Below are 9,924 nucleotides of genomic sequence, written 5' to 3' on the forward strand. Positions count from 1 at the left end.
TTTGATGACATCCTATGCCACCCCTAGCTTTTGAATACAAAATCATTTTTTTATTTGGGTCCACCAGTTGTGTAGGCAACGAATTACTACCAACCACTCAAATTAAAACTAACTAATATTTTTTTATTTAATCTAAATCCCAGTGTGGGCAGCTGCCTACACTAGGCCTACATTGGCTCCGCCCATGGCTCCGATCAACCGTTGATCTCATTTTTCGTTTTTTCAAAATATCAAGTCATATAATACTCGAGTCATCCAAAACTGCCACAGGGATATTAAGTTAATTAGTATGGAACAGATTTATTATAGTAAACAAGAATTGAATTTTGATGAAATCGATATAATACTCTTCTCCGTAATGGCCAACTGTAATTTTCGATCTATCTTCTCACAGATGGTCGTGAGATCGACCGTGTAAGACCGCTGGGGTGGCAAATTTCACCTTACTGCAGAGTGATCCAAAACTCACATTGAACTCCATGCTTACCTTATCTCTTTCTGTTTTACATGCAACTCTAGACCAAAACACACATTTTAGTAGGATTTCAACATAATAGCTCATTCGATAATTTCTCATTGATTCTCTTCAATATATTCTCATGTATATATTATATCGGCAATAATATTTATCTATTTGTAATATCAATCTATATTCGATTAGAAAATATTATAAAAATATTAATTAAAATTTTATTTAGTTTTACTTTTGTATATTTATAAAATTTTAATTAAAATATAAATAATAACCACAAATTGATGGTGAATTGTGATTGGAATCATAATTGACAGCTCTAAACTATAAATAGTAATTAACTTTAAACTCAAGATTTTTCATAACTCTAGTTACAAAAAGAATACAATGAATGTAATGAAGAAACACAAGAATTTTATATAAAAGAAACAAACTCTACAAGAATGGGATATAAAAGTGAATCATGATCAAGCCTAAGTTCAATTTGAATTTGAACAGAGCAGTGATCTCATTTAGGTATTATCAAAATCTTAAGTAATACTTGATTTCAATATGAATTGAACAGAGCGTATCTCATTTAGGTATTATAATTTAAGTAATACTTGATTTCAACTTGAAAGCTTGATAAAGCTTGACTAATCTAGAAATTATCAAGCTACGAAGTCAAGCCTGTTTGAAACTTGTACATATAATTTTTTTTATTAGTTAGTGAGATTTTTAATTTATTTATAAAATTATTTTATAAATTTGATAAGAGTTTGTTTGCTTATTATTAAGTTTAATAAGGCTTGTCACCAGTTTATTTAGTCAAATACGTTATAACTATAAAAAATTTATATTTTAATACATTGTAACAATCAATTTAATTTATAAAAAATTTGAAAAAAACTACATAAAATAGTATCCTTATTTTAAAAAATCACTACATAAAGTTATACTCAATACTCACGTCAGCCCTTCTCTTCCTAGAAATGAAAAAAATAGAAACAAAAGTCAAAAGTCACTCTTTTATTAAAATCATCGAAAGGGTGTCCATTTTCTTTTTGTTATTAAAACAACATCTCATTCCGTCTCAACCTACTTTTGTATCTGAAAATATCTTTGTTTTTGATAATATGGTAACAATTATGAGATTATAATAATCGCTACACAATTGTAGCAATTATAAACTCATAACTTTTACATAGTTGGAATATCTATGATCTTATAACTATTATATAATTATATTAGCTATGATTTCATAGTTATTATAATTATACAATTCTATAACTATTACACATCTATAACAATTATAATCATGTGACTGTTATATGGTTGTATTAGCTATGATTCTATTGTTATTATAATTATACAATGAGAAATGATATGCAGTATGGAAAAATGCAGCATGAAACTAACATGACACACTTAACTGCATGACTGTGGATCCCACTGCATGGATGTGGGACCCATTGCATACAGTGTGTCATGTTGATTTTATGTTACATTTTTTCATGTTGCATATCATTGCTCTTATACAATTGTAGCAACTACGATCTCATAGTTGCTACAACATAATATGGATCATTATTGCCTAAAAATAAATTGTCTATATTATAACAGCTATAAATTGTAATTGACAGCTATGACTTTTAACTGCTATAATATAATATTAATAAGTGTTGATCAGAAATAAAATATCTATATTGTAATAGAAAAATACTCTTTTAATTATTTCAATAAAAAGAGACATTTGTTATTTTTGCCCAAAAAATAATTAAGATTGCAATTTATTATGAGTAATAATTATATACTATATTCAGAGTAAAAAGATAATTCAACTAATAAAAAAGAAATAAACAAAATTACTATATGGACAATAAAAAAGTTAAATATGATTTAGTTTGATCATTTACATTAGCACGGTGAAAAAGATCAACACTTATAAGGAGTCAACCACAATAAAAAAAATTAATAATTTAATAAAAAAATACTATAAAGCACCATTGCTTGTGGTGTATAAAAATGCCTAAGATAAATGGAAGTCCTTTACTCCTTCATTTTCATTATATTCAAACTAAAAATATGATGAGTTAAATACTAAGTCATGGGTAACAAATTCTGAAAGCAAATAAATATATTATTTTTTTCTTCTTTTAATACCATAAGGATGACGAAATCAATTTCACCACAAAGTATAACTTAGACTATTTTAGATCATATGGAAGTAAGATAATTATCAATCACCCTATCAACAACACTGAAAGTTAACTCTCAAAACAACAATAGTAATGAGATCTAATTTACAGAAAAACTAAAAGTACTTGGTTGTAGAAGCCCAAACCCAGAGGAAACTTTTGATCTTCTTGACACAGAACCTGAAATATTTATAGATTTTATTAGTCCCTCTTACTTACTGCAATTACTTATAACTCAGTCTGAATTAGACAATTTTATTTTTAAATTGGAAAAATTAGAAATCATAGGACAAAACCCTATTAAATACGGGGGCAAAGATAAGTTATACTGTAAACTGAATATTATAAATCCAGACATAATCATTAAGGCACAAGATTTAACATACACTAATTGAGAAACAAAAGAATGTACTATACATATTAAACAATTATTAGCCTTAAAAGTCATACAATGATCCACTTCTAAGCATAGAAGCCCAGCCTTTATAGTAAACAAAGGAGCTAAACAAAAGAAAGGACAATCACGAATGATATTTAATTATAAACGATTAAATGATAATTGCCATGAAGACAGATATAAAATTTATAACAAAGACCAACTCTGAAAACACATACTATAAAGAAGCCTTAAACTTTGCACAACAATATTCAAAGATTAAAGAAGACGGTTACTATAAAGTAGACTTTCCTGGAAAAGGAGATTAGATTTTAAAGCAACAAAATAATACGATAATAGCTCTTTTAACCTCTTTACACCACATACTCACTTTACTAGAAAATAAAATATTACAATTAGAGACACAAGTACAAAAGAATAATCAGACCACTGAGTGGAAAAATAGTATAGATTTATTAACAAAAGATTTAAGTAAATTATCTACAGGGAATATTATTTCAAGAAAGACAACCAAAAATATATTTCTTTTTGACATACACACAAAATAAGTCTAACAAATCCAAATCAAACTCAAACTGAGACTTTCTTTGGTCCTTCCAAAACTCTTCGGGACCTTTAATCACTAATGTTTTTCTTGTAGATGGATAGACAAAGAAAAGTTCGATCATTTGCTATGCCTGACATGAGGTTTGGTTCTCAAGCCTTACAACAATTTTATCGGTATGAAGAACAATTCCACTTTGACTCCAAGAATAAATTAGACACACAACAACTATGTTTCATTGACAACATATGGAACATTCCCATAACTCCTGAGAGTGATGGTTATAAAATAGTCATTATCAATGCCCTAACACATTACTTCCTACAGAAAATAGAAAAAAAGAAATTTACTTGTTATGCAGTATTTACTGAACCTCATGCAGGGTCTATCAAACATGGGTTGAAGTTGCTACAACCATACATGAATTGGAAAATCCTTTATACAAAGGGCACTTTACTATTGAAGATACTCTAACAGTAGTTCAAGCTACGGTCGGACCTAATTTCTTTATTAGCACATCTTTAAAAACTTCTGGTTCTTCTTCTGGTCCTAGACCTACTCAACTAGAAGTAAAAACATATTCACAAGCTCTAGTTGCTATGGAACAACAACAAGTGCTACAAGATAAAAAAGTCAATGACAGTCTAAAATAAGTCAAGTAAGTACACAACATTGGTAGAATTACAAAATCAAGTTCCTCCTAAAACCCGCCAGAAATAGTTATAACACTAGAAAAATTACAAACACAACAGATGATGTTTGACAATTTTCACAGGCTACCTGTAGACTTACATACATATATATATGACAAAGTCAAAACCTCCACTTATTAGCAATTTGCTGACTTATGTGAACTGTTAGAACTTATACATAAAGACCCAGTAATTAGAAATGGTATTTCCGTAACATATGAAGTTGAGTTTAGCTTCAAATTAAAGTGTCAGCAGACTTCTCCACAATGTCCAGAATCAGACTCTCACGGCTACCCCTGTATGCTCTCTTATTCTATCGGGCGAGCCAATATTGATTATTAGAAGTTCATTCCCATAAACTTCTGAGGATGATTGGTGACACCTTTAACATTCATGGACTATGGCCTCTTACACAAATTGTGGGTTCATGAGCTAAACTTCATTCAAGATTTTCCTTACAAACTACGGCAGATTCTGCAACATATACTGGAACAAGAGATGCTTGGTATCCTTACACTGGACAGTACACCACCAGAATGACAGGATTTAAAAATTAAACCTGCCAAGCATCTAATTAAACTTGATATTAATGATGTTAATGGCCTTCATTGTGGCCAAGAAGATTATCCCTCTGATCCTAATGTACACTGGATGACAAGAACAACACTTCCAGAACAATTGCTTGAATGGAGAGCTGCTGTCCTTGGGAATCAATGGTATTGGGACAGAGAATACACACCAAATGACTATCTTCTAGTAGGAGAATTCTTCATGGAGAAAATCTACTGGCCTAGAGAAATGGGGACTGCATATTTTTCATTTCCTATCAATACAAAACATGAAGCCGTCTATGAAAAATATAAAAAGAAATATGACCATTGGGCTTCGAGGAAACTAGCAAGCTCAATTCTCATCTCTAATACTTATTTAGCCCGAAGTCATATGGCCTCCACCAGGCTGCCTACACCACCTCCTTTCTAGCTTACAAGCCTAGGATCCATGAATCCAACAGAAGAGAACAATTTGGACAACATGTTGGAAGAATGACGTTAGCCATGACATCAAACTCCACCATAAAGGGATAAACATTACAACTCAGCCTCTAATAAGACAGAAGACAGGACCTGACACCCACTAGTAAAAGCAAACTCCACTCACAAGATACCTTCTTATCTTCTAACTCCTTAGCTCCTAAGGCATTGTATCTATAAATACTCCCTTCGGAATGCTTCTAAGGCATCATCGAAGGAACTCATCCTCCCTCTCTTCCCTTACTACTTCCTACCTTCGTGTGCTCTTAAGCTCCTTGTAAGTCTTAGCTTTTGTATTCAGTTTGCTATTGTACTGTACTGCTACTTTTGTGAAATATATTCTCTTATTATGATCGGGTAAAACCTCTGTCTAGGTATAGAAAGAAGGATTTAATCTTATTTTCTCCTAGAACTGTCCTCAGTTCTTATCTAAGTACTCTCCGAGGAATAGTAACTGTGCAAGAACTAGACACTTAGTGGGCTAATAAGACCTGTGTTGGCTAAGTAAGGTAAGGCTGAGAGCCATAAGACCTGAAGATAGCGGGGGCATAGTGCCACTATTAGTTCTTCACAGGTGAGGGTCATTGGAAGGAATAGAAGAAAAGTAGATTAAGCCCTCTTTCATATCTAGATCTTGCTTACATAAGCTTCCTGTTTACTTGCTGTCTTTCTTTCTTATTACTTTAGTAATTTGAGTACTTGCTAAAAACCCCATAAAATTATGTCCTTCAGGACAAGAAAAGGCAGTCCATTCGATTGAATCTGATCAATCTAAGATTATTAGTGAGTTTTAATCAAAATTTATTAATTGTGTACAATATTTAGAATCTAGAATTTTAAGAATGGTCATAGTTAGGAGAATGCAAGGAATACATTAGTGTCATCATTACTTCGATATGATGAGGATAGGTCCAACATTTAGTTTGTGCCAAAATAGCTCAAGGTTGAATTCTTTTTAGAAACCATAGGAAGTTGATAAAGATATAGAACTATGGTTGGAGAGCAAGGTTATACTCAAGAGACTACTAAGAATCATTGATTCTAATTTGAATTGATTCTAATATGACTAAGGTCATAAGTGAATTTGAGTTAAAACTCACTGATGGGTATAATACATAGTTTCAAATATAGAATTTTAGGTATGGTCACACTCAGGAGGCTCCTACAAATGAATTGGTCCTAGTTTGAATTGAATTTAATTAGCCTAAGGTCATTAATCAGTTTGTTCAAAACTCACTAACAGATGTACAAAGTTAAAATTTAGAATTTTGGATATTATCAGTCAGGAGAGTGCAATGAACACATTAGTATTATTATTATTGTTTGAATATGATAAGTCTAGGTCAATTAGTGAGTTTGTGTTAAAAGTACTGAAGACATAATTTTTTAGAACTCCATAGGAGGCTACTAAAGATATAGAACTAATGTTCGAGGGCATGGTTACACACATGATATTTCTAGGAATGCATTGGTCTTAGTTTGAATTAGTCTAATCAATCTAAGACCATTAGTGAGTTTCAGCTAAAACTCATTAATGACCATATAAGATTCATCATTTAAAATTTTGAGCAAGTTAAAAGTAAAGACAGTTTTAGAACGAATTGACTTTATTACTGAGTGAATACAATATGCTTAAATTAATCAATGAGTTTGTGCTAAAAATACATGAGACTATTTAAATTTTAGAAAGCCACAACGTTTTATTAGGTTATGAAATTAAAGTTTAAGGGCATGGTGATGTTTAGGTGACTCCTAGGAATGTATTAGTTCTAGTTTGGATTGATTCTAATTAGTCTAAAACCATCGATGAGTTTTGGTCAAAACTCACTTATGGTCGTACATGGTCCAAAATATGAATTTTTGAGCATGTTAAGAGTTAGGGGAGTTCCAAGAATACATTGATATTGTCATTGAATGAATCTGATAGACCTAAGTATAATAATAAGTTTGTGCCAAAATTATACAAGATTTTATAAATTTTAAAAACTCTCAACATCCTATCTAGGGTGTAGAGTTAAGGTTGGAGAATATGGTGACACTAAGGAGACTCCTAAGAATACATTGGTTTTAATTTGGATTGATTTTAATCATCCCAAGGCTATTAATGAGTTTTGACTAAAACTCGATGATAGTTGTACAATATCAAAATCTAAAATTTTGAGCATGTTTAGAGTCAAAGAAGTCCTAATAATATATTAATATTATTATTGAGTGAATATGATATACTTAGGTCTATTAGTAAGTTAGTGCTAAAATTACACAAAGCTATCTAAATTTTAAAAACTCACAATATCCTATCTAAGGTGTGAGAGGGCATGGTGACACTCATAAGATTTTTAGAAATGTGTTGATTTTTATTTGAATTGATTCTGATGTGTTTGAGATCATTAATGAGTTTTGATCAAAATTCTTTGATGATAATATAAGATTCAGAATGTGAAATTTTCAACATAGTTAAAGTTAAAGTCATGGGAATTTTAAGAAGTCATTGATGTCATCTTTGAGTAAATATAACCAGCCTAAGTTTATTAGTGAGTTTGTGTCAAAATATGCAAGATTTATATTTTTTCTTATAAAAACCCACAAGAGGCTAATAAGAATATAAAACTAATATTGGAAGACATGATTATACTCATGAGACTTTTAGAATTCATTGATCTTAATTTGAATAGATTTTGATGTGTTTAAGATCATCAATTAGTTTGATCGAAAGTCATTGATGAATATATAAGATTCATAATATGAAATTTTGGATATGATTAGTGTTGGTGCAGGGAGCACCAGACAATCGAACCTGAGTGTTGATAATGGCACTAGGTTCAAGTTAAGTGTGTTGTTGAGCTAACTATGTTGATCTAAGTGTGTAGGGAGCACAGGTTTGAGCAAAGTCCTAGTGGAAGCTAGACACTGAAAAGTCCTGATTTGGAGTATCAGGCTGAAGACTTGACAGAGTCAAAGCACCAGGTGAAGTCTGGAGCTGGTCAGGAGGACCGAGTAGCAGCAAGAAGTCTGAGCTGGTCAGGAGGACTGAGTCGCAACAGAAGTCTGGGCTGATTTGGAGAATCGAGTCGCAGCAGAAGTCTGGGCTGGTCAGGAGGACTGAGCTGCAGCACAAATCCTGGGGGCTGAGGACAGAGCCGAGCAAAAGTCCAACGAGTCAGGAGAACTCAGTTGGCAAAAGGTAAATTCTCCTGAGAGGAGTGGATCAGGACGCGTTCCCAAGGGGAATAATAGGCGTCGATCTAACCCAGGGTCTCACTGGAGACCTGAAATTAAGACCCAGAGAAAGTTCTAGGAACTGTCTCTAATAAATGATTAAATTTGCATATTATTTTGGCTAATATTTTATGCAGGGTTGGAAAAACTGAACAACGCAGACTCCGAGCAAAACTGTCCAGAAAATGCTGTTGGAGTCGACTTGAGTCAAAACTCGAGTCGACTTGAGCCTGGTTAGCAGCCTCGGACGTCAGCACAGTTCGGGATTTCTCCACATGAGACTTGAGTCGATCGAAGATGACGTTGGAGTCGACTTGGCACATCAAATCTTATCGACAGACTCCACGTCAGACTAGAGTCGACTTGAGATAACACTCGAGTCGACCCGATAGCCGGATAACGCAGCGGAGAGGAAAAGTTATCAGGAAGGCTCCGTTCGGACTAGAGTCGACTTGAGCCGAAGTTCGAGTCGACCTGAAGACACAGTCACAGCGGAGGAACATGATCGAAGCTGAGCTCGAGTCGACTGGAGATAGGGTTCGAGTCGACTTGAGTCCTGTATAAAAGAACAGTTCGACCAACAGCCAAGAACAACAATTTCTAACGATTCCCACGTGTACTTTATTGAGACGTCAGCGCCCCGAGCATTCCTGTGCAACCCTAGAGCCGCCGCTACGCTGAATTCACAATGAAAAGAAGACCAAGCAAGATTCGGCTAGTTCGGTTCAGTAACAAGTATTTAATTTGTCTATTCTTATTGTTATCGATCTTGTGATTTTTGTAATTGTTCAATTTGTATCCGTAAGGAATAAGTTTATTTAGTGGATTGCCCGCAATAAACGGTCGAAGACTGTGGGCCTTGGAGTAGCAGCCTTGGATTGTGAACCAAGTAACTGACTGTGTATATGCTTGTCTTTACATTATCTTTGTTTAATCGCTTCTGCATAATATTCTATTATCGCTTCCGTAAGTTTACTATCGTAAATCGAAAATCGGTTGAAAAGCGAAACGTGCTATTTACCCTCCTATAGCGCGTTCTATCGATCCTACAATTAGAGTTATGAGAGTGTAAGGAATACATTAGTATTATCATTGAGTTTATGTCAAAAGTACTTAATACTATTTTTTTCTTTAAAAACTGACATGATGCTGATAAACATATAGAACTAGGATTAAAGGACATGATTATTTGTAATATTCCTTAGAATACATTAGTCTTGTTTGAATGCAGCTGGCCCACCCCACGCAATGCTCATCCGTTATAAAGTTGCCTTAACACTCCTAATATTAGACTACGTTTGGTAGGACGTAATGTAATCACGTTTGTAATGTAATCAAGTTTGTAATGTAATGTAATCAAGATTACATTCTATGTTTGATTGAAGAAATGCATGC

This window comes from Curcuma longa, chromosome 6 (genome assembly GCF_044706935.1).
Source record: "Curcuma longa cultivar G26 ecotype Majalengka, Jawa Barat chromosome 6, ITB_CL_G26_1.1, whole genome shotgun sequence".
Classification (NCBI taxonomy): domain Eukaryota; kingdom Viridiplantae; phylum Streptophyta; class Magnoliopsida; order Zingiberales; family Zingiberaceae; genus Curcuma; species Curcuma longa.